Below are 26,359 nucleotides of genomic sequence, written 5' to 3'. Positions count from 1 at the left end.
TCTCTTAATAGCTTCTGTGTATTCCTGGTAAAGGTACAATAACTTCTCTTTCTTTATAAGCCTCTACAATGCTGTACACAGTGAGGGAAAAAAAGTGCTATCAGGCTCGGCTAAAAAGAGAATGAAACTATTGAGACACATAGTTTTAGTGAGTATTTTTGACCTTATGCCTGTGCCCTGCAACTCTCTCAGTGAGGAAGAAAATTTAGAAAATAGAGTCAGTTCTCTTGACTCCATAGAAGGCTCATTTCATAAACCCAAGTCTGTCTTTCTGTCTCTGCTATCGTCACCTCATTTCCAAGCTTCAGCTCTGTTTACTCAGAGGACCATAGACCTTCTATGACAGATGGTATTTTCCAAAGCTGACTGCCAGAACTCCATCCTGTGTGCTCTCCTAGAACCTGGCTGCTTACTCGTTAAGAGGGGCAAACTGTTTCCCATTCACTCGAATCTGTGTGGTTGTGTGACTTGCTGATGACTCTGTGGGACTTCCAAAGCTGGTCTGCTAAAACACTCACTCTGTGCTTGGAGCCCTGAGCCACCATGTTCGAAATCATACTACCCTCAGGCAGCCAAACTGCGAGGAAGAGGAGCCAGGTGGAAGAGGAGGCCACACCCAAGGGCCTGAGTTGGCAATCCTACACTTCTGTTCCTCTCAGTCCAGGGAGCAGCCACATGAGTCACCAAGCTTTCATCTCAGCACTCTGCCATCAATTCACCTGCAGCACCTGTGGCTTTCAACTCCTGAGACCTGAGACACCATGAAACATCTATAAGTTGTCCCTTCTGTACCATTTCTGTATTTCTGATCCACAGAATCCATGAATATTTTACATGGTTGTTTTTAGCTGCTGTGTTTGAGGGAAATTGGCTATGCAGGAATAGTAACTGGAACAACAGTTGTGTCCCCTCAAAATCCATATACAGAAATCCTGCACCCAAACTGATGGTATTAGGAAGTGGGCCCTTTGGGGTGATTACATCATGAGAGAAGAACCTATATATAAAATGGTTTGTGCCATTATAAAAAGGATCCCAGAGAGCTTGCTCACCCGCTTTTCACCGCGGGAGGATACAAAGAGAAGTTGGCAGTCTTCAACCTGGAAGGGGGTTCTCACCAGAACCAGACCATGCTGGCATCCTGATCTTGAACTTCTATTCTTTAGAACTGTGAGAAATAAATTCCTGTTGTTTATAAGCCAACAAGTCTATGGTAACTTATAACTGTCTCAACTAAGACATAGGAGGTTCTACTTCTGAGCTGGTCTCCCTGTGGCTTATTTCCCAGGAAGTTGCCAGTATCATCCTCAAAACTGAAAACTTGGAGTTCCCGTCGTGGCGCAGTGGTTAACGAATCCGACTAGGAACCATGAGGTTGCGGGTTCGGTCCCTGCCCTTGCTCAGTGGGTTAATGATCTGGCGTTGCCGTGAGCTGTAGTGTAGGTTGCAGACGCGGCTCGGATCCTGAGTTGCTGTGGCTCTGGCGTAGGCTGGTGGCTCCAATTCGACCCCTAGCCTGGGAACCTCCATATGCCGTGGGAGCGGCCCAAGAAATAGCAACAACAACAACAACGACAACAACAACAACAACAACAACAACAACAACAACAACAAAAAAGACAAAACTGAAAACTGTTTTAACCATACTGTCTCCTGGATGAACCCCCTTTTCAGTTCCTGATTGCTGCCACTGCAAATTCTTTGTCTTCACCCTCACCTGGGCCCTCAACATGAACCAGCAATGCTTTAATTCTTCCATGGTCAATGAACTCTCTCACCGCTTCAGGGTTTCTTTGAACTTCTTATCATCTTCAAATCACTATCTCTATAAGTATCAGCAAATTATATTACCATTTATCTCATTGAGAAAGCTAATCACATTTAGGGGAGAATTACTTCGACTATCAATTCCCCATCCAAATTTAGTTGCATGCCCAGATATCATTGTTCCTTCCCCTTTGACTCATATAAATATTCTCTTTCCTTTGTGTAATATAGGATAATCAACCCTATACTTTTGATCCCATTTTCCGTAATTACCTCTGGAAACTTGCTCCAAAAGTTATCTATTCTGTTGCCTAAATCTTTGAACAGTCCTTAATTCTTGGCCCTATGGCTTTAAGGGCCAAGAACACTCATGTTTCTCCCATTATAAAAAAAAAAAGTCTTTCTTGGAGTTCCCATTGTGGCACAGTGGAAATGAATCTGACTAGGAACCATGAGGTTTCGGGTTCGATCCCCGGCCTCACTCAGTGGGTTACGGATCTGTCGTTGCCGTGAGCTGTGGTGTAGGTTGCAGACAAGGCTCGGATCTGGTGTTACTGTGGCTCTGGCACAGGCCAGTGGCAACAGCTCTGATTAGACCCCCTAGCCTGGGAACCTCCATACGTGGCAGGTGTGGCCCTAAAAATACAAAAAAAAAAAAAAAAAAAAAAGCCTCCCCCTTAAAACTTCTCTCCCACCCAGTTATAATTCTTTGGTAAATTGTAGAACTTGGATACAAAATTTTTCCATTCCCTCATGAACACCACTCACCACTTTTCCATGAAAGTTTGATATTTCTTCCACCAAGAGATAGAGTTTATCCCTCCACCCCTTGAATCTGGATGCCTTTGCAAATTTCTTTGACAAATAGACTGCTGCCAACATGAGAAAAAGCACAAGCCAAGCTCTTGTTAGGGAGGCCCAGTTATTTCTGCTATTACAGGCATCAGAGCCACCCCAGCTGAGCCGCAGGTACAAAAATGGGCCCAGGTGCACACATGGAGTGGAGGTGAGCTCTGCCAAATGAATCTAGACAAAGTTGCTGACCCACAGATTTATGAGTAAATAAACTATTATTATTTCAACCACCAAGTTTGTGGTGATTTGTTATGTAGCACAACTTAAATGGTATATAAATTTATACCTAGAAGTAGGATGCTGCTGTAACAAAGTGCTAATAAGGGTGGCATTGGCTTGAGAAACCATCAGTAGGTGAAGGCTGGAAAAACAGCAAGGAAATTATCAACAGATATTTAAAAAAAACTTAAAAACTTTCTATAACAGATTAGAAAAATTGTGGCATCTCTTATGTGTTAGACAAACAATTGTCAAACTGTTACCTGTAGTAACTTAAAGAATATTAGTCTAAGGCAATTATGGATTTGGCTAAGGATATAAGCAAGCAGAGTGTTAAAGGTATTAATTGGCCACTCTTGGCTTCAATTGACAAGAAGAGAAAAATGAACAGAGAACTGTTCAAATCCATAGGCTGAATTTTGAAAAAAATGTAGAAAACCTGGAATGTTCCAGGTTGGAAAATAACTCTATCTTAATTATACTCTCAAACCCACAAAAGTTTCTAAAAGCAAGATAAAACCTCAGTTTAAAGATTAGAATGAGGGTGTGGATGTAAGGTCCTTGGTTAATACCTCAGAAAGATTTAAGGTGGTGTATAATAGATCTCATCTAGTCAGAAGTGCTTCATAAGGGTCTTCAGGATGGCAAAGTAGAGAGAGAATTGCATCAAAACTTTTTTTTCCTGTGACTTCTATCTAATGAAGTTGATTTTATAATATGATGTACAGGAAACCCACAAAGTATTTAAGGGAGCTGTAACAACATGAACCAAAAGAGACTGAGACAGTTAAAAATGAAAAGGAATCTTTGGGTTTCCAGCTTTTTATGGCTAAGAAGCAACATGAAAAACTACTCAGCTGCAAACTCAGCTATTTCTTACATAAAGGTAAGGGCATCCCAGGGGCAGATCCAAGAAGCCAATGAGCAGAGCCAAGAGACTCAAAAAATTGTTAGACCAGAGGACTATTCTATGGGGGAAGAGTAGGTCTTAGTCAAGGAACACTAGCTTTCTTCAAGTTTGAGAACCCAATAACTTGAGCCCTGCCAGGTTTCAGAATTTCTACAGTCCAATCTGCTATCTCCTTCCCATTCTTTTTTTTTTTTTTCCCCTAAATGAGAATAATGACTGCAATCATTGTATGTTTGTATTGTACACTGAATGTGTGTGGAACAGATAACTTTTCATTTCTGTTTACAACACTGTGTACAAGGAGAGACACATGGACAAGGCTTACACACAAGGAGACATGCATGAATAGTCTCATTTTCATTCAGACCTGAAATAGATGGTGTGATCATGAACTTTGAACTGTAGGCTTCATGACAAAATTAGATGAGAATTTTGGGGTCCTAAGATGGGCATGAGAATATTTAGCACATGAGAGGAATATGTGTAATTTATGGACACAGGACACATGGTGGTAGACTAGTAAGTGACCAGAAATGCTCTTATTTCTGCATGAATGCCCCTTTGCAACGTGACTCTGCCCCTCCTTCCATTAAGACAGAAGTTTGTAAAATAAAGTTTGTATAACACTTCTGCTTAAAAAAAAAGACCGAAGTTTGCCTTTCTACCCCTTGGTTACTGGCTGAACTTGGGTCTTGCATTGACTGGCAGAAATCAAGTTTTTAGCATAGACTTCAAGAGGCATTAGATAGATACCTCTCGCAATGATACCATCTTATGAATAAGCTTGACCTTTTTTCTTTCTTTTTAGGGCCACACCTGCAGCCTGTGGCACATGGAGATTCCCAGGCTAGGGGTTGAATCAGAGCTGTAGCTGCCGACCTATGCCACAGCCACAGCAACGCCAGATCCGAACTGTGTCTGCAATCTACACCACAGCTCACGGCAACGCCAAATCCTTAACCTACTGAGCGAGGCCAGGAGTCAAACCTGCGTCCTCATGGATGCTAGCCAGATTCATTTGCACTGAGCCACAATGGGAACTCCAGCTTGACTTTCTTGAGCAGGAGAGATTTTGTGTAAAGTGAGGTCCAGCGCCCAAATTATCTCAGATATCCCAGTTGCTGCCCAGACACATGAAAAGCCCAGCCAGCACCACATGAAACAACAGGACACCGTCCCACCTGAACTCAGCTCACAGTGCAAGCCCACAGAGCTGTGAGCAAATTAAATTTGCTGTGAGCAAATTAAATAGTGGTGCTTTTAAACCACTAAGTTTGAGGATGGTTTGCTACACATGAATAGATAATGATACAAAGTCTTTCTTCAGAGCAGATCAGGCTAGCCTCTTGAAAGAGTGGTATTTTACATCTATTTCTTCATCTCCCTTTTTCAATGCCTTGTTTAGAAAATTATATCTACTTGTATTGTTTTGAAAGCCACGATTAATAATATCATGATGTCAGAGAATACGTACCTTTAGTCACTTAATTTTGGAAAATCTCAGTCTTTTTCCTGTGTAATGGGGTTAATGATGGTAGTGGAAATGTCTGTCACATAAGGTGTATTTTGAGAATTAAATGACTATATACAGCATGCTTTAAAAGGTTCCTAGTATATAGCAAATGTGTGAAGTAGGATGCTTATTATTTTCTAATCATTATTGGCATGATAACTAATTTCCTACAACTCTCCTTAATTAGTAAAGCAGGTAAATTAAAATTTAATACTAGAAATTTCAAATATTATGATTGACTAGGAAAGAACTTTTGAAAAATGGGGGACTTTTTGGAAGAATGCTGAATTAAGAACTAAATACTCACTAGGCAGTCTGCTAATGATTATTTCTACACTGATTTATATCCTAGACAAAAAAGTTATTACTCTTGTCAGTCTAGAAAGACTTTAGAGATATTTAGTCTAAATCAAGTAAGTTGATACCCAGAAAGAATACACTACTTGCTTGAGAACATACTGAAAATTACTCTTAGTTTTGGGATCAAGACACAAGTGCCAGCCTAGGGCCCTGTCCTATACTATCCTCTGGCACTGCAGTACACTCAAACAGTGAACCTCGTGTGACTGTCAGAAGTGGTTGCAAGGCTAAAACAATTCTGCTGAGTGTTTCAATTTCCACATGAAATGTAAAAAGCTGGAAAGTACATCTCTTAAACCCTTAACTAAAAAAAAAAAAAGAAAGAAAGAAAAAAGAGAAGGCTGGATATCTGAATTCACAACTTTTCTTGAACCCACTTGAGAGTTAATTTCACTGGGCAAATCTCAGAATAGACAGTTGCCAGCAGGGAGAGACAAGACACGTGCTTATCTGAGACATCCATAAAAAGAATTCAGCTAAAGCTTTTAATAAATTGGTAATGGCAAAATATTGGTTAAAGAATAAATAAAGAACTATTAGAGCTGCAGATATAAATGAAATTTTCAGCTTCATACAGACCCCTCCCCATGGACTTCGATAGGTTTTCACAAATACGTTCATAAGAAAGCTGAAGAAGTGTCTCCCGTGGTATTCGCCAGATGTAAGGAAACAACAACCACTATGGGAAAGGAATAAAACTACCAGTTTCCACTCCTCTATTGCCCCCAGGAACAACAGCCTTAAACTACTAAGAGAGGGGCAAAGATGGCTGTCTCTTGAGATCACTGGTGAAAACGCATTGTAATAGCGAAAGGAATAGAGAAAAACCTTCAGTGTCTGGGAGAGAGATAAACAACCCATAACTATAGCTAGGAAAGGATGGGGAATACGGGTCTGATCATATCCTCAAGATCCAGAGAGGCAGTGCCTGCCCAAGACTGAGGCCTTCTGTTTAGAGCAACCCAGAAAGCACTCACTCAGCCTTAATGTGAGACTAATAAGTATTAAGTATCAAAGAGCAGAGGACTCCCACTGGGAGTGTTACAAGAACAGAGGAAAAGATGAAGCCTTAAGGGGAAACTTAAAGCTGATGGTAGAGCCAACACTGAGGAAAATGCTTGGAAAATAAGGGAACACTTAGGAATTTGATAACTGTAATGCACTGAGGGTAACCATAACACTACAACCCAAATGCCGATTAACTTTTAAGTTGACTCTTACTCCCCCAACTAAAGGCCCAGAAGAAGGAAAGTCATTCTCATTTCCAGGCATAAAATCTGTTTCCCTCAGTGTCTATTTATCTGCACAAGATGTCTGGCTGTATTAGTCAGGATTCTCCAGAGAAACAGAACCAGTAGGGTATATATGTATAGTGTACACACACACACACACACACACACACACACACATACACACACACACTACATATATCCTATCAGTTCTGTTTCTCTGGAGAACCCTGATATATATACAGACTATTTTTATACTAATAAAATATTATATAGAAAGATTATATATAGAGAGATTTATTATAAGGAAATAGTTCATGCAATTATGGAGGATAAAAAGTCCTCATATCTGCAGGTGAGTCTGCTGGAGACCCAGGAAAACCAGTGGTGTAATTGCAGTGCCAAGATCAGCAGCCTCAAGACCCAGGAAGAGCTGATGTTTCAGTTCAAGTGTGAAGCCAGAAAAAATCCAATGTCCCAGTTCAAAGATAGTCAGGCAAGAGGAATTATGTTTCACTTGCGGGGGAGGGTCAGCTTTTTGTCCTAATTCGGATTTCAACTGATTGGATGTGGCCCTCCCACTTTAGGGAATGCAGTGTTACTCAAACAACTGATTTTAAATGGTAATTTAATCAAAACAAAACCTCATAGAAAAATTCAGAATAATGTTTGAGCAAATATCTCAGCACCATATGGACCAGTCAAGTTGATACATAAAATTAGCCTTCACAAGTCCGCTCTTTGTCAAGTTGGTTCCCACAGACATCTCCTTAAATTGTACTTAATCTCCAAATAAAGAAAATAACAAGGCCATAATTGTGCCTAACATGATACCACTATCTTGTGTATAACCAAAACTGTATGAATCTCTTCCCCAGAAGAAGTAAAGTCCTTGAGAGTTATTTAATCTTCCCTTGATGTCTTATAACTTAAACACTATTATGTAAAGTTAGTGCATCTTAAGTTACCTGATAAGAAGAAAAAGAAGGACAAAAACAAAGGTATTTGCATAATATGTGTATATATAAATATACATGTACACACAAACATTCACTGCAAATGAAGGAGGAAATACTCATGACAGAATCCTTGGCTCTGTGACAGGACACGTGGTTATAGCTGATATTCATAATTACCTTCTTCCACTACCCATTCTGTATTCCCTCTGCTTACAGCAAGCATCTCAGCTTGTCGTGGCTTTTACCTGGTTGGGTGACCCAGACCTTCATTTTTGCAGGATCTTGGACATCATTAGGCCTGCCTGGATTGGATTGTTGTAACTCTCCATTGACTTTAATCACAGGGTATGGTAATCCTAAGAGAAACCCTAAGGGATCTCCTTTATTCCAGATGTACTCTTCCTTACCTCCATTGTAGAGTAGTGGTCCAATTTCTCCTTAGTAGTCAAGATTATTTACCCATCCAGCAATGTAGCACCCTTCTTTGACTGTTAATTCAAAAGCATGAAGATTCTAAAGTGGTTGGAAGTCTTAACTTCAATAAATCATTGTTGTGTTTCCTAGTGAAAGGATTCCTTCCTTTGGAACTAAGATTTCTAGGCCAGCAGAGCCTAAGGTCCTGGGAAAGGAAAGCAAAATATTTGGCTGATGGGTCACTGGAAGTGAGTGGTGGTACTCCCATTTCCACTGGACTCATGAATCATAGCTATGGAGGAAACAGAGCCATATATTGGACACTGATTCAGAGCATGTACTGCCTTCTAGAAAACCCTGCCTAGACCTTGTAGATATTATCACTTAGTTGAAACTGTATCTGAGTCTTCAAAATGCCATTCCACCATTAAAAAAAATTTTTATTATAATTGATTCACAGTGTTCTGTCAATTTCTTCTGTATAGCAAAGTGACCCAGTCATACATGTATACACACTCTTCTTCTCACATCTTCCATCATGTTCAATCACAAGTAACAGATAATTCTCTGTCTACCATTTTATCAAGCCAGCTTGTTTCAGGATAATGAGGAACTTGGTAAAACTAGTGAATTCCATGAACATGGGCCCATTCTGCACTTCATTTGCTGTGAAGTGAATTATTTGATCAGAATTCTTTGGAATATTGTGGTGATGATAAGGCATTCTGTAAGTTCACAGATGTTTTGGCAGAAGTATTGCATGCAGAAAAGGTAAATTCACATCCAGAAAAAGTGTCTGCTCCAGTAAGAGCAAAGTACTGCTCTTTTCATGATGGAAAAGCCCAATGTAATTAACCCACCACCAAATAAATGGCTGACAATCCAAGGTATGGTGCCATATCAGGGAATCAGTGTTGTTGCTGCTACTGACAGATTGGACTCTCGAGCAGTGTCTATAGCCAGATTGACTTTAGTAAGTGGAAGTTCATTTTGCTCAGCCCATGCCAAAATTCCATTCTTGCAACCATAGCTACTTTTGTTTATGAGCCATTGAATGATGGTAGAAGTGGCTGGAGATAAGCTGATTGGTATCCACAAGACAGGTCATCCTACTCACTTGATTCTCAAAATCCTCCTCTGTTGAGATCACCTTTTATGATCACCTCATGTGTGAGATCACATATATGAGAAAAAAAAATTCAAAAAATTTTCCATTCATCAAGGTCTATCCACATAACCTCATTCCCAAATTTCCATGAAATTGATTTTCCCACCAATTTCTTTCCAAATCCCTGACCATCCATCCAAGCCATTAGCCACAGCCCTTGAATTGATATATAACTACATATCTGACTTTTTTTCTTTCAAGATGAACAACAAGCAAGATGAGTACCAAGGGGAGAAAGTAAATTAAAAAAGCAAATAAACAAACTCATGTAGCTATATCATTCAAAGTGCCAAAAGCGAGGAACCAAGAAAATCTTAAAGACAATCATAGAAAAAAAAGATATTATAAATAGAAAAGATGAAAAATATACAAGTCCTGAAAATGAAAGGACATCTTTAAAGTGCTGAAAGAAATAAACCCTTAAGCCATAATTCTAAAGTTAGTGAAAATATCCAACCATGCACAGTGCCTCTTTTGTGGTTGTAGGAGGAACCAATTACAGGAAATTATCCTTCTCTTTAAAAAGATTATGTCTTCATGCACCACACTATTGGACCTCTAGAAATTTAACTTAGAAAGCCTCTGAATTTTTGTCATATTTATTTTACGCCCTCTAACATGCAAATGTCTTGCTAATAAGTTTAGAGTAGTTTCTACAAGTCCAGTCAGCATCAGTGTAACTAAGAAGTGTGGTATTGTGTAGAAGAGAAAGAAAAATTTCATTCAAACATTTCATTCTCCACTTTGTCCAATAACATTAGGAACAACCAGGTAATCTTATTGTATCTGTTAATTGATAAAAATTTCTAAATGTATTATACACCACCACCCAGATCCTTGCTTCTTTTAAGTGTTAGAAGCATTTGATATTTATATTTTGTGTTATTTCTACTGTGACTATCACACTATGGACTATCAGATATAGAATCATTACTATTTGAGATGGAATCACTAGCATTTTAAATCTAATCACATTTGAGAACCAATTCCAGAAATCCAAGAACTAATTCAGCAAACTCATCCTTAAAATTCTGTTCCTCTAGAACAACTCTCAGGGCCAAAATCTGTATTAGCCAGGATTCACCAGAGAAACAAGTAGAGTATAAATACACACACACACGCACGCACACACACACACACCCTTTTGTTATATCTATAGATAAACTCTTAAGCCATAATTATAAACGTGATGAAAATATCTTTCAAAAATGAAGGTGAAATCAAGACTTCCTCATATTAAAATAACGGAGAAAATTTATTATCAGTAGATAAAGGAGGTTCTTTAGGAAAAAGAAATATGACAGCATTCAGAAATCTGTGTCTAAAGAAACACAGGAAATGGAATAAATGAATTGAAATGATTTTTTTCATTGAATTGTATTAAAAGATAATTGCCCATTTAAAGCAAAAAGGATAGCTATGTATTGTGTATGCATAGCATGTATAAATGTAAAACACAATAGCGCAAAGGATGAGAAGAGTTTGGAATATACTGTTCTAATAGTTAACTATGCATGTGAAATATATTATATTATTTGAACATAGAGTCTGTTTAATAAGAGATGTACCTTATAAATCCTAAGGCAACAAGTAAAAGAAAACAGTTCAATGTCCTTTTCATATTCTTTGATTTTGCTATAATAATCAATTATCCGAATATTTGGAAATAAATTGATAACTATATGCCTAATTTCTCTACTGGATATGTACTGCTTTTAGCATTGTTTATTTGTATAAACCACTTTATCGTTAACGCGTGTAAATATTTACAATTAACATGTCTATACCCCATAATTAAGCATTTATTCATTTATTTCAGGGGGACTGTCTTTTACAAAGACTATAATTTTCTTGATATTAGAAGTTTGCATGCTCTATAAACCTTGAGTTCTCAGCATAGGATATGTTAAGCTGAGGGTGCTTTGGTGGTAGATGTTGGGTTTTTCCTAAACTTCTTTGTTCTCCCAGATCTTTGCTATTCCTGGGACTGACCTCTCACCACCAGCAAAGGTGCTATCATAATACAGTTTCATCTGTCACTGGGCTATTCATATCAACCCTAAATGCAAGCTCCACTTAGCATATTTCTGACATTAACTATATCTTGCTTCTCAAGAAAGAAGATATGTTTTTGTTAATGTTGTCAGTCATCATTGCTTCGTTTACGGTCTTGTCAGAAATCAGTAAAACAAAACAAGATATCAAGGAATGTTATAGATGTTCTTACAGTATAAGTGGGAAGACAGACTGAATGAGCTGCACAGGCACTTTTATTTATTTGTTTTTTATTGAAGTATGGCTGATTTACAAAATGACATTAGTTTCAGATGTACAGCATAGGGACTCAGTGTTTTTACAGATTATATACCCCATTGAAAGTTATTACAAGATAATGGCTACGTGATGCAATATATCCTTGTTTCTTATATATTTTATACGTAGTAGTTTGTATTAGAGAGATGCAAATCAAAACAATGAGATATCACCTTATACCTGTTAGAATGGCTATGACCAAGAAGTCTACAAATCACAGTGTTAGGCAGGATGTGGAGAAAAGGGAACCCTTGTATAATGCTAGTGGGAATGTAAAGTGGGGCAGCCGCTATGGAAAATAGTAGGGAGGTTCTTCAAAAAGCTAAAAATAGACTGTTACATCATCTAGCAATTTTACTCCCGGGTATATATCCAGAGAAAACAAACAAACAAAAAAACGTATTCAAAAAAGATATACCTATATCCAGTGTTCAAAGCAGCATTATTTACACTTGCCAAGATATGGAAACAATTTAAGTGTCCATCAGCGGATGAGTTGGTAAAGGAGAGGTGATACATTCAATGGAGTATTACTCACCCATGGAGAGGAATGAACTTCTGCCATTTGTGGAAATGTGGATGGACCTAGGGAATATTATACATAGTGAAGTAAGTCAGAGAAAGACAAATACCACACATGCTCTTTTAAATCCAAAATTCTGTGTTTTGCTTTTCGTACCTCAATTCAAAATGGCAACCCATGCCACAAAGAAAATACCATGGTTGTAACTGGGAAAGCAAGCTGTTAGCAAGGTCTATCCTTATAGCTAGGAGATTTGATTGACTGTTGAATTTTTATTTGTTTATTGGTGGAGGAAGTCAAATCTATTCCATCCAATTCAGGCATATGAAGAGTACTCAGTGCCTTAGTTTCAGGCAGCATAGCTAAGATCGATGGTTAAATGACTGAAAACCAGAGACAAAGAATAGAAAGACATTTTTAGGGCCACTTTATATATTTTATTATCTGACACTGGAGGAAAGTGGTAACAGAATCTGAAAAGTGAAGACTGAATTTTTTACTTGGCTATTGAATGCAGATAGTGGAACAAATAAATACTGATTTATGAAAAACATACCGTAGAAATAGACAAACTTAACAGACATGCCTTTTTTCACCCTGTGAAGTCTCAAAATGAAAATACAGGAGTTCCCGTCGTGCTTCAGTGGTTAACGAATCCGACTAGGAACCATGAGTTTGCAGGTTTGATCCCTGGCCTTGCTCAGTGGATTAAGGATCCAGCATTGCAGTGAGCTGTGGTGTAGGTCGCAGATGCGGCTCGGATCCCGCGTTGCCGTGGCTCTGGCATAGGCTGGTGGCTACAGCTCCGATTAGACTCCTAGCCTGGGAATCTCCATAAGTTGCAGGAGCGGCCCTAGAAAAGGCAAAAAGACAAAAAGACCCCCCCCAAAAAAAAAAAAAAAGGAAAATACATATTTCCAGGAAAGAATAAAGAAGGGAAAAAAAAGATTTTGTTTTCCAGAGGAAAGAAAAAAATACCGTCTTTTTATATTATGATTTTGGTTAAGTATTTATCAGCTTGAGATATTTTGTTGGTACTTTAAGACCACAAGCTTCTAAATTGCTCACATAAAACAAATCTTGAAAAAAAAACCTTAACTTTCAAAAAAAGTAAAGCAGTTAAAACTTTTAGAATGTACAATGGTTTTTCACATATTAATGCCGCATCCTGCTCTAAATCTTAGTATGTTTGACAGTTTAATGATGAAGTCAACTTTCTAAGCTTATTTCCTTTTTTTCTGTGTATTCCAAGACAATTCTAATGAGATATGTAAAATATATAGATATAAAATATGTCAAAACTGAGAAAAATCATGTTTTATAGTTATGCCAATTATCAATTCTCTAGCTACCATCTTTATCATTCGCTTTTACTATCATTATTACTTTGCAATTTTATAAATTCATAATATATTTATGTTAATAAAAAATGGAATCATAACGTTGCTATTGAATAACTGACTGCAGTACCTGGGATGTTTAAACTAGTATGTACACAGCGAGGCAAAATTTTAGATTAATTTATTTAAGAATAGAAAATACTAAGCTTTTAAGAAAAATAGGTTAGAGTATATATACAGTGTTACCTACCACCATTCTTTGGCTAGTCACCAATCTCAGAGTTCTCTGCTTTAATTCATTCTAATACCTAATTCTACAGCACAATTGCGCACATATTAGTAGGACTGCATTGTAAGGAAGACTGATTAATAAGTTTCTTTCTAATGCCTGATATAAATCTTAAGGAAAATTTGTATTATTGAAATTGTAAAGAAATACCCCAGTGAACTTCCATGGCTGGCTATTTTCCCACATAACAGCACCTGCAAATTGTCTTTGCCAAGACTTCCTGTGTGCCCTTATTTTTGTTGCTATCAGTATGGACCAAAATCCCTATACATTCCTGTGGCTTGTGGAATCAAACGAGTTGCACTGATATCTTCAAGGATCTTCTTGAAATATATTTTCTCAGACGTATTTCATTTTCTGCCTATCCTTTGTTCCTATAGGCTAGTTCTTCTGTGGTAGTTGTTTAGAAATTAGCTCTAATACTGGTATTATTTCACTGGTATCAATAATGTGATTTGGACAATAAGCAAAATCATAATTATGGGATTATTTGTGTATTCATTCAGCTATTCTATTAAGTGCCTGCTAAGCAATGGAAATAGAATGCTAAACAAATAGGACAGTTTCAGATGTATCACAATTTTTGGTTTTGCATAGGGCATGTCGTCAGAAAGGCCATAATGCAGAGGAAAGTGTTAGTTTTATGATAGCCAGTGGAGCATGTATCAACAGGGACTCAATCTTGCCTCGGATATCAAAGATGGCTTCTCTCACAAGGTGATATTTAAATTGAGATATTGAGAATGAGTGGAATTTAGCTACATGAACAGGTAATGAGGGGCAGTTGAGGGGAAAAGGTGATAAATTCTGGGCAATAGGAAAAGTATTTTAGCAGGATCAGAGGTAAGGTGAGTTAAATAAAGTAAAAGGTAGGGAATACGCAAGCATTAGTCTATGAGAATCAACCCAAACCAAAGCATTTAGGGTCATGTAAATCTTGCTAAAGTGTGCTTCATGCTAAGTTAGAGTACTAAGTGATTTTGTTCAGAAAGATGGTATTTAATCTAGATTTTCAAGAGTATTGTCTGTTCCTCAGTTTCTTCATATGCAATAGTTACAAGTAATATGATCTCTTACCTTTCAAATTCTGTGACAAATTAAATATAAGTCCTGAAAGTTTTGTTCAGGAATCTATATATTTGAGTAATTGTGGTTCCAAAGTGACAAAATTCATTGGTTCGGGTGACAAAATTCATTATCTGAGGTGCCAAAGAATACCTTTGGAGAACTGAGTCTGGAAAACGATATAAGTTTACCTCCTGATGGCTTCCCTTAGGCAAATTGAGTGGTGCCAAAATAGTGTGGACACGATCAAAAAACATCCTTTCATTTTACCCAGTCACGTGCTCTTATTTTAGCCTTCCACATTGCACATGGAATCGATATTTAAATAAGGGTCCATGACCCTGAGTGCTTCTTCCAGTGTGATTATAAATAAAGATACTACTCTCGTATTAACAATTCTTAAACACTATGTGTCAGATGTTCTGTTAAGTTTGTTTTTTTTTTTTTTCCTGCACCCAAGGCATGCTCAAGTTCTCTGTGCCAGGAATCCCAGGAATCCCCAGCTGTTGCAGTGACGATGCCAGACACTTAACCTGCTGAGCCCACATGGCAACCCCAAGTTTTTTTAATAGGATATTTCACCTGACCTTCACAACAACTAAGTTGTGTACTACCATTACCACCATTCCCATTTTAAAAATAGGAAACTAAAGCACAGAAAGATGCATCTGTTGTCCTAGTTCATGCAGGTATTGTGAGCTTGAACTCCACGCCACCATTCTTTAGACTTTTTGATGTTCTAACATCCTAGGTGTATTTACTCACATACACACACTTGTTCCACTTAAGTTAGGTTTTGGGAGGTGAGAAAGTGAAGTGCAAAAGTGGCTCTGAAAGCATGCAGTCCACCTAGCCTTGTGTAAATGTAAAGAAACCACCGTCTACCCTTGTGGAACTACCGCTCCCATCTCTGCATCACAGTGTTGGTTTGGAAAAGACAGTAGATTTAAGGGCTGACTGGTATGTTCTCTTCCAATAGCAAGCTGACATAAAAACAATAAAGGACAAGCCATCTTTTCCATAAAATTCAAAATTGTATTCACCTTCATCATTTTCTTTTTTTGCGGCTGGAAATTCTCATTCTTCCTCCAAGTGCTGATGCAGTTTTTATCAGCTCATGTTTTCTTGTAGGTGACAGGGTGGTATTCTAGTAGAGAGATGGTGGGGAGAAAAAGAAATGCCCATTAAGAGAAATTTCTATTCATACGTGCCACCCACATGCTTTCATATCCACACACTGAGAAGTTTAAAAATCTGAACAGAAATAGTTTGCCTGCTTCATCTCTGTCTTCACCCATTCTCCCTCTCTAAAGAAACAGAAAGCAGTGAAAAAAAATGTAGATTTCACATGCAGTTGTAGAATTGTTCATTTAAACTTGAGTCTTGGGGAATGCTTCTCCCTATTTCAAAAGATCTCTTCCCTGCACAGATCAATTGTTATTGTAACATTTGTGGCATCTCTTGAGTCCCTTTTTCTTTGCTGGGAAAAACTGACTTAACTGATTGGGGATTTGCATGCAGAAAACTCTCTCTTAAGCTCAGTTTTCTGACAATGTGTTAACATTAGAAAATAAGTATTAAAATATTAATAATTAGAAACATGGTGTGTTTAAAAATATATGCAGTCCATGCTTTCAGATAATTGATTAATCAAACATTATGATGGATACTAGAAAATATTTATAACTGAAAATGAAGTGAAAACATTACATACCAAGTTTTGTGGAATATAGATAACAAAATATCAATATGGGAATATATAATATTCATTGCATACTTTGCAAAAAAGAATATCTGAAAACTAGTGAAATTATCATTCATCTTCTAAAGTTAAAGAGTAACATAATAAAAAACAAAAGTAGGAGAGAGAGGACAAGATGGCGGAGGAGTAGGAAGACACGCTCGCCCTCTCCCACAAACACAACAAAAAGAGCACATCTACAGAATAAATGACTCGCACAGAACAGCAACCAATCGCTGGCAGAGGAACCTAAACTCCAATAACGGCAAGAAATTCGTGACATTATTGGGCAGAACAGGAGAAAAGAGGAGAGTGAGAGAAGGTGAATCCGAGCGGGACGGGGGCTCCCGAAAGGGAACTGCGAGGAGAAAGGGATCCCGCACCCTGGAAAGTCACCTACCGGGCGGGGGATCAAACGAGCCGGAGGAGTCTCCAGATGCGGAGGGGAGTGTGGCGGTGAGTTGGAGTGTGGAGGGGCCAATCGGGAGCCGGCGGACCATCTGAACTACGGGCACAGACACCAAGGGTTGGGACGCCTGGGTGGGGGCTGGGCGCGAGTCCTCGCCTCCGAAGGTTAGTCCCCGGGAAGGGGCCGGGGGACGCCTGGGTGGGGGCTGGGCACCGAGACCTCGGCTCCAGAGATTAGTCCCCGGGCTAGTGGGGCGGGGCAGAGCGGAAACTGCTTGGGAGGTCTAGAAACCAGTTGACGGGGCAGAGACTGCCTGGGAGACTAGAAAACAAAGCTGTCGCAGAGGAAGGGAGCAATACTCCAGGGGCGGGGAAGTGGAAAGCCGCATCAGAGGGAACCTGGGAGAAGAGCCTGGTCTGCGCCCATGCTGGGGAGGGGAGAAAAGAAGGGGTGGGTCCCCATAGAATACCCCCCACGCCACAGCAAGCTTACAGGCCCGCTAGCTAGCTGAAAACTGTGCTTCCCAGTGCATCTCCTCCCCCCACCCCCGCCACGCCCTACGCTCTCACGGACCTGGGGCTGCCTGCCATCCAGGAGGGCTGGCCTCAACAATTGCCTGAAGCCTACCACCACAGGGGCTGTCCCTGCACAGGCCTGCTTGCCCTTTGGAGGGGCTACACTTCCGCAGAGCAGCACCAAACAGCACCAGCCCCCGAGAAAAGGCCTGCAGCCTAGAAAAGCTAGAACAAGCTTAGCCAGGCTGTGAATAGATCATAGATCGGCCTAATTCTCAGACGGTTTTTCTGAGTCGGGTTGCCCCGGGGAGGAGCCTCTTCGGTTTCCAACCCAACGGCCCTGCTACCCGCCCAAGCCCCCAGGGGATGCTCTAGTGGACCAGCTGCATAGGACTGCCAGCTCCAGGCAGGACCCCCTGCAGCCCAGAAAAGCTGCAACAAGCTCAGCCAGACTGTGAAAAGATCCGCCTACATTCTCAGGCTGTCCTTCTGAGTTGGGCTGCCCTAGGGAAGAGCCTCTCAGGTTCTCAGTGCCCCAGATAGCTGCTCCAGCCGCCAGGGGGTGATGCACCCCTAAAGAGCAGCTGCCCAACACCGCCAACCCCCTGCAAGAACCCCACAGCCTAAAAACACCAGAGCAAGCTCTGCATGACCAAGTGAAATCTGCTACCATCGCGGTGTGGACCTCTCAGTCCTGTCTGCCCTCAGGAAGTCCTCCTTTGCTTCAAAGAAACACTGTTAGCCCCATCAACACTCCAGAAAAGCCACACTGCCTCAAAAAAGATTGACCAACAACGCCAGCCCTCAGGAAATATTCCACGGCAGTGACAAGGCAAACACTGCCCGATCACGGAGAGCACAACTCCCTCAGGAGAAAGAAAACAACAAGCAAGATGAAGAAGCTGAGAAACCACCCCCAGTCAAACCAACAGGAGAACTCACCTAAAACAGTCAACAATGAAACAGATCTCGGCAGTCTGACAGACCTGGAGTTCAAAAGAGAAATAGTGAAAATACTGAAGGAATTAAGAGAAGATATGAACAGTAATGCAGATACCCTCAGAAAGGAACTAGAAAATATAAGGAGGAGCCAAGAAAAACTAGAACATTCATTTGCAGAGATGCAAACTGAACTAAGGGCAGTAAAAACCAGAATGAATAATGCAGAAGAACGAATCAGTGATATGGAAGATAGAATAATGGAAATCACTCAATCTGGTCAACAGACAGAAAACCGAATAAACTGGAAAGCAATATAAGAGACCTATGGGATAATATAAAGCGGGCCAATCTACGCATAATAGGAATGCCAGAAGGAGTAGAAAAAGATGAGGGAATGGAAAATATATTTGAAGAAATTATTGCTGGAAACTTCCCAAATCTAAAGGATACTGGATTCAAGATACAAGAAGCACAGAGGGCCCCAAACAAACTGAACCCAAACAGACCCACACCAAGACACATCATAATAAAAATGGCAAAAGTTAGTGATAAAGAGAGGATCCTAAAGGCAGCAAGAGAAAAACAGAATGTTACCTACAAGGGAACCCCCATAAGAATATCAGCTGATTTCTCTACAGAAACACTACAGGCCAGGAGGGAATGGCAAGAGATATTTAAAGTGCTCAAAGGAAAAAATATGCAACCTAGAATACTCTATCCAGCAAGAATATCATTTAAAATAGAAGGGGAAATAAAAATTTTTCCCAACAAACAAAAACTTAAAGAATACAGCAACACAAAACCCAGGTTAAAGGAAATATTGAAAGGGCTTCTCTAAACCAAAAAGAAAGGAAGGAAAGGGAAGAAAAAAGAAAAGAAAAAAAAAAAAAAGAAGAAGAGGAAGAACTAGGACTGAGGAAACTGCAATCAGAGAGAAGTCACTCAAATAAGCCAGCATACAGATTTAATCATGAACATGCTTCAAACAAAATAAAATTAAAAAGAAAAAAATAAAAAAGAGTCATCAAAACCATAAAATGTGGGCAAGGGATGTCAGGAGGTAAATAACCCTTTTTGTTTATATGTATGTCTCTCTTCTTAATTTTAATATAGTAATGAAGTGTTTGAACTTACAGGACCATCAGGCTAAAACACACATTTATGGGAAGGGGTTAGCATACTTAAAAAACAGGGCAATCACAAGCCAAAACCAAATACTGCATTTGCAAAAAATGAAAAAAAAAAAAAAAAACACTCAAGCAGATAATAACAGGAGACCATCAAACCAAAAAAAAAAAAAAATGGAGAACCATAGAATCAACTGGAACACGAGGTTCAAATGGCAATAAATAATCATCTATCAATTATCACCTTAAATGTCAATGGACTGAATGCCCCAATCAAAAGACACAGAGTGGCTGAGTGGATAAAAAGGCAAAAACCTTCAATATGCTGCCTACAAGAAACTCACCTTAGGACAAAAGATACATATAGATTGAAAGTGAAAGGGTGGGGAAAAATATTTCACGCCAATAGACATGACAGAAAAGCAGGAGTCGCAACGCTCATATCAGACAAAATAGAGTTTAAAACAAAAGGCATAAAGAAAGACAAAGAAGGACACTATTTAATGATTAAGGGATCCATCCAAGGAGAGGATGTTACTATTGTCAACATATATGCCCCAAATACAGGAGCACCCAGATACACACAACAAATATTAACAGACATAAAGGGAGATATTGATGAGAATACAATCATAGTAGGAGACCTAAATACCCCCCTCACATCAATGGACAGATCCTCTAGACAGAAAACCAATAAAGCAACAGAGATCCTAAAGGAAACAATAGAAAAGTTAGACTTAATTGATATCTTCAGGACACTACATCCAAAAAAAGCAGAATACACATTCTTCTCAAATGCTCATGGAACATTCTCAAGAATCGACCACATATTGGGACACAAAGCGAATCTCAATAAATTTAGGAGCGTAGAAATTATCTCAAGTATCTTCTCTGACCACAATGCCATGAAATTAGAAATCAACCATGGGAAAAGCAAAGAGAAAAAACCTACTCCATGGAGACTAAACAACATGCTACTAAAAAACCAATGGGTCAATGAGGAAATCAAGAAGAAAATTAAAAACTACCTTGAAACAAATGATAATGAAGACAAAACCTCTCAAAATCTATGGGATGCTGCGAAAGCAGTGCTCAGAGGGAAATTTATAGCAATACAGGCCTTTCTCAAAAAAGAAGAAAGATCCCAAATTGACAACTTAACCCTCCACCTAAACGAATTAGAAAAAGAAGAACAAAAACGTCCTAAAGTCAGCAGAAGGAAGGAAATTATAAAGATCAAAGAAGAAATCAATAAAATAGAGACTCAAAAAACAATAGAGAAAATTAATAAAACCAAGAGCTGGTTCTTTGAAAAGGTGAACAAAATTGACAAACCCCTGGCCAGACTCACTAAAAAGAGGAGAGAAAGAACCCAAATCACCAAAATTATAAATGAAAAAGGAGAAATCACAACGGATACAGCAGAAATACAAAAAACCATAAGAGAATACTATGAACAACTGTATGGCAACAAGTTTGACAATCTGGAAGAAATGGACAATTTTCTAGAATCTTACAGCTTGCCAAAACTGAATCAAGCAGAAACAGACCAACTGAACAGACCGATCACTAGAAATGAAATTGAAGAGGTCATAAAATCACTCCCTACAAATAAAAGTCCAGGACCAGATGGCTTCACAGGTGAATTTTATCAAACATATAAAGAGGAATTGTTGCCCATCCTCCTTAAACTCTTTCAAAAGGTTGAAGAAGAAGGAATACTCCCAAAGACATTCTATGAGGCCACCATCACCCTCATTCCAAAACCAGACAGAGATACCACCAAAAAAGAAAACTATCGCCCAATATCATTGATGAATATAGATGCAAAAATTCTCAACAAAATCTTAGCCAACCGAATCCAACAACATACCAAAAAAATTATACACCATGACCAGGTTGGGTTCATCCCAGGGTCACAAGGATGGTTCAACATACGCAAATCAATCAGCATCATACACCACATTAACAAAAAAAAGGTCAAAAATCATATGATCATCTCAATAGACGCAGAAAAAGCATTTGACAAAGTTCAACATCCATTCATGATCAAGACCCTCGCCAAAGTGGGTATAGAGGGAACATTCCTGAATATAATCAAAGCCATTTATGAGAAACCCACAGCAAATATAATCCTCAATGGGGAAAAACTGAAAGCCTTCTCACTCAAATCTGGAACAAGACAGGGATGCCCACTCTTACCACTGCTCTTCAACATGGTTTTGGAAGTCTTAGCCACAGCAATTAGACAAACAAAAGAAATAAAAGGCATCCATATAGGAAGGGAAGAGATCAAACTGTCACTGTATGCAGATGATATGATACTATACCTAGAAAACCCTAAGGACTCAACCCCAAAACTCCTTGAACTGATTAATAAATTCAGCAAAGTGGCAGGATATAAGATTAACATTCAGAAGTCAGTTGCATTTCTGTATACCAGCAATGAAACATTAGAAAAGGAATACAAAAAAATGATACCTTTTAAAATTGTACCTCACAAAATCAAATACCTCGGATTACACCTGACCAAAGAGGTAAAGGACCTATATGCCGAGAACTATAAAACCTTAATCAAAGAAATCAAAGAAGATGTAAAGAAATGGAAAGATATTCCATGTTCCTGGATTGGGAAAATCAATATTGTGAAAATGGCCATCCTACCCAAAGCAATCTACAGATTCAATGCAATCCCTATCAAATTACCCATGACATTGTTCACAGAACTAGAACAAACAATCCAAACATTTATATGGAACCACAAAAGACCCAGAATCGCCAAAGCAATCCTGAGAAACAAAAACCAAGCAGGAGGCATAACTCTCCCAGACTTCAAGAAATACTACAAAGCCACAGTCATCAAAACAGTGTGGTACTGGTATCAAAACAGACAGACCGACCAATGGAACAGAATAGAGAATCCGGAAATAAACCCTGACACCTATGGTCAATTAATCTTTGACAAGGGAGGCAAGAACATCAAATGGGAAAAGGAAAGTCTATTCAGCAAGCATTGCTGGGAAACCTGGACAGCTGCATGCAAAGCAATGAAACTAGAACACACCCTCACACCATGCACCAAAATAAACTCCAAATGGCTGAAAGACTTAAATATACGACAGGACACCATCAAACTCCTAGACGAAAACATAGGCAAAACACTCTCTGACATCAACATCATGAATATTTTCTCAGGTCAGTCTCCCAAAGCAATAGAAATTAGAGCAAAAATAAACCCATGGGACCTCATCAAACTGAAAAGCTTTTGCACAGCAAAGGAAACCAAAAAGAAAACAAAAAGACAACTTACAGAATGGGAGAAAATAGTTTCAAATGATGCAACTGACAAGGGCTTAATCTCTAGAATATACAAGCAATTTATACAACTCAACAGCAAAAAAACCAATCAACCAATGGAAAAATGGGCAAAAGACCTGAATAGACATTTCTCCAAGGAAGATATACAGATGGCCAACAAACACATGAAAAAATGCTCAACATCACTGATTATAAGAGAAATGCAAATCAAAACTACCATGAGATACCACCTCACACCAGTCAGAATGGCCATCATTAAGAAATCCACAAATAACAAGTGCTGGAGGGGCTGTGGAGAAAAGGGAACCCTCCTGCACTGCTGGTGGGAATGCAAACTGGTACAGCCACTATGGAGAACAGTCTGGAGATACCTTAGAAATCTATACATAGAACTTCCATATGACCCTGCAATCCCACTCTTGGGCATCTATCCGGACAAAGCTCTACTTAAAAGAGACACATGCACCCGCATGTTCATTGCAGCCCTATTCACAATAGCCAGGACATGGAAACAACCCAAATGTCCATCGACAGATGATTGGATTCGGAAGATTTGGTATATATACACAATGGAATACTACTCAGCCATAAAAAAGGATGACATAATGCCATTTGCAGCAACGTGGATGGAACTAGAGAATCTCATCCTGAGTGAAATGAGCCAGAAAGACAAAGACAAATACCATATGATATCACTTATAACTGGAATCTAATATCCAGCACAAATGAACATCTCCTCAGAAAAGAAAATCATGGACTTGGAGAAGAGACTTGTGGTTGCCTGATGGGAGGGGGAGGGAGTGGGAGGGAGCGGGAGCTTGGGCTTATCAGACACAACCTAGAATAGATTTATAAGGAGATCCTGCTGAATAGCATTGAGAACTATGTCTAGATACTCATGTCGCAACAGAAGAAAGGGGGGGGGGAACTGTAACTGCAATGTATACATCTAAGGATGACCTGACCCCCTTGCTGTACAGTGGGAAAATAAAAAAAAAAAAAAAAAAAAAAAAAAAAGTAGGCAAAAGAATGAATATAATGAGAAGTGGACAAATTCATGAAATGAAAAATCACTATAAACAAAATTTATTATTTAAACAGAACATAAAACATACAATCTTATAGTATGATTGGTCAAGAGACTAAGAGAAGACATAAATATTTGATATCAGGAATATTATAATATTCCTCAGATAGTAGGTATCTGTTTGTGATAGTGAAACTGACAGCAGTAATGGCCGGAATCTAGCCAGTTCCCAGATTGGGACTTGAACCCGTGTGCCAGGACTTGAGCTCAGCCAAAACCCAGATCGGGACTTAAACCCACAGTTTTAAATTAGAATCATTCAGCTGGTGTCTGAGGTTCAGGTTCTTCATGCCCCCGCGCAGAAGGAATTCAGTGAGAGACAAAGTGATAGGCAAGAAATAGATTTCATTAAGATAGGATGCTTGTGAGAGATGCAAGCAGGCAGGCAAGGAGGCTTTCTCCTCCAGGACCTGGTGGACTAGTTTTATCATCCAAGGGGAGTGCAGGTGGCAAAAGACTATCTCTTACTCTTTCTTCGAGTGGTAGCCCCTCCTTAGTATCCCGTAAGGTGCGTATTCAAATCAGCACAAGGGTAGTCCTCATCCTGCCCTAGGTCTCACCCCATCCTACACCCAGAAAAACAAAATTGGTTAAACAAAAGCAGTAATAATATAACCTAATTATTATATGGTTTTGTACTATATATATATATATATATATATATATATGTTTTTATATATATATATTTTTCCCCCCTTTTTTGGCCACCCCGCAGCATATGGTGTTCCTGGGCCAGGGATCAGATCTGCATAGGTCTCAGTTGTGACCTACGCTGAGCTGCAGCAACACCAGATCCTTTAACCTGCTGTGCAGGACTGGAGGTCAAACCTGCATCCTGGCTCTATAGAGACACCACTGATTTGGTTGTGCCACAGCTGGAACTCCCATATATTACTTTAAAATATTTTGTAATACTATATGTAAAATTGTAAAATCACAAAAATGGTATATTTTCTATAAAATATACAATATAAAATTTTAGTTGTATAAGTTAGGTACATAAATATTACTCCATAAATTTTCTCTAAAGAGTGTATACATGTATGTGTAACTGGGTCACCAGGCTGTACAGTAGAAAAAAAAATTATATTGGGGAAATAACAATAAAAAACAAATGAACAAAAAAACAAAAAAATCCTTCCTACTTCCTCCCTGACAACCCCCCCCAGTGCCAGCCCCTGACAACCACCATTTCACTTTATGTCTCTGTGAATTTGACTATTCCAGGTAATTTATGTAAGTGGAATTGTACAGTATTTGTCTTTTTATGATGGGTTTATTTCACTAAGCATAATGTCCTTAAGTTCCATCCGTGTTGTAGCCTGTGTAAGAATTTCCTTTTTTCTTAAGGCTGAATGATATTTCATTGTATGGATATACAGTGTTTTGTTTATCCATTCATCCAGCCGTGGATACTCTGGTTGTTTCATCTCCAATGTGAATAGTGTTGCCATGAATATGGGTGTGCAAATATCTCTTTATCCTGCTGTGTGGCACTGGAAACTATACGTAGTCATTTATGATGGAGCGTGAGGGAGGATGGTATGAGAAAAGGAATGTGTATGTGTGTGCGTGACTGGGTCACTGTGCTGTACAGTAGAAAACTGACAGAACACTGTCAACCAGCTCTAATGGAAAAAATAAAAATCATTTAAAGAGAAAAAATGTTTAGAAAAGTATTACTAAATATAATAAAGTCTTGCATTCACTTCTTTTTCACTCTGATGAACTGTTATTTCATTGAACCCACACAGTTAGAGGTACGATTTAATTAGGATCGTGGTGAAAATTAAATAACATGCAAAGCACATAAAACGGCATCTCTCATGAAGTGTTCAATAAAAAGAAGCTATTGAAAACAGCACAGAGCTGAGTGTGAGGGGCTAGAGTCACACCAGCGGAGGAGGAATCCTGACTTCACTACTTACTAGATTTGTAGTTTGGGCAAGTACTTCTTTCTCTGTGTCTGTTTCCTCATCTGTAAACTGGAGAAAAATAATAACTGTATGTTCAAAGGTTTTTTTGAGGATGGATTACATTTGTTATTATAGGTAACTAGCTATATAATTACATAATTGCATTTTGAACAATGTCTAGCATATCATAATCACTCAACAGAGAAAGAACTATCAAAAATCAGGGCTTAAATCCAGATATTTCAACCCTTGTCTAGAGCTTTCCTAAGGCTACAGCTAAAAAAAAACCCGAAAACCTCACTTTCCCATTTTTCCTATTTCTGCGTAAACACACAGAGAAGCATCCGGATTTTTTTTTTTTTCTTTTTTCTTTTTAGGGC

General features: G+C 38.9%; 1 long non-coding RNA gene across 1 annotated transcript; it reads right to left on the bottom strand.

Annotated features, from left to right (window-relative positions):
* Positions 1–11,662: 11,662 nt before the first annotated feature.
* On the bottom strand, positions 11,663–26,048 carry LOC146400368 (uncharacterized). Its single transcript, XR_014813693.1, has 3 exons — positions 25,992–26,048; positions 15,968–16,071; positions 11,663–12,292 (listed from the first exon to the last, which is right to left on the bottom strand). It is a non-coding gene; the product is annotated as an uncharacterized LOC146400368 (long non-coding RNA).
* Positions 26,049–26,359: the final 311 nt, after the last annotated feature.

Source organism: Sus scrofa, chromosome 8 (assembly GCF_054392235.1).
Source record: "Sus scrofa isolate SSC_HxYL_T2T_F1_AM1 chromosome 8, Sscrofa_HxYL_maternal_Yorkshire_Landrace_v2.0, whole genome shotgun sequence".
NCBI classification, from domain to species: Eukaryota; Metazoa; Chordata; class Mammalia; order Artiodactyla; family Suidae; genus Sus; species Sus scrofa.
The sequence above is the reverse complement of the archived record's forward strand: the minus strand, read 5'-3'. Positions and strand labels throughout refer to the sequence as shown.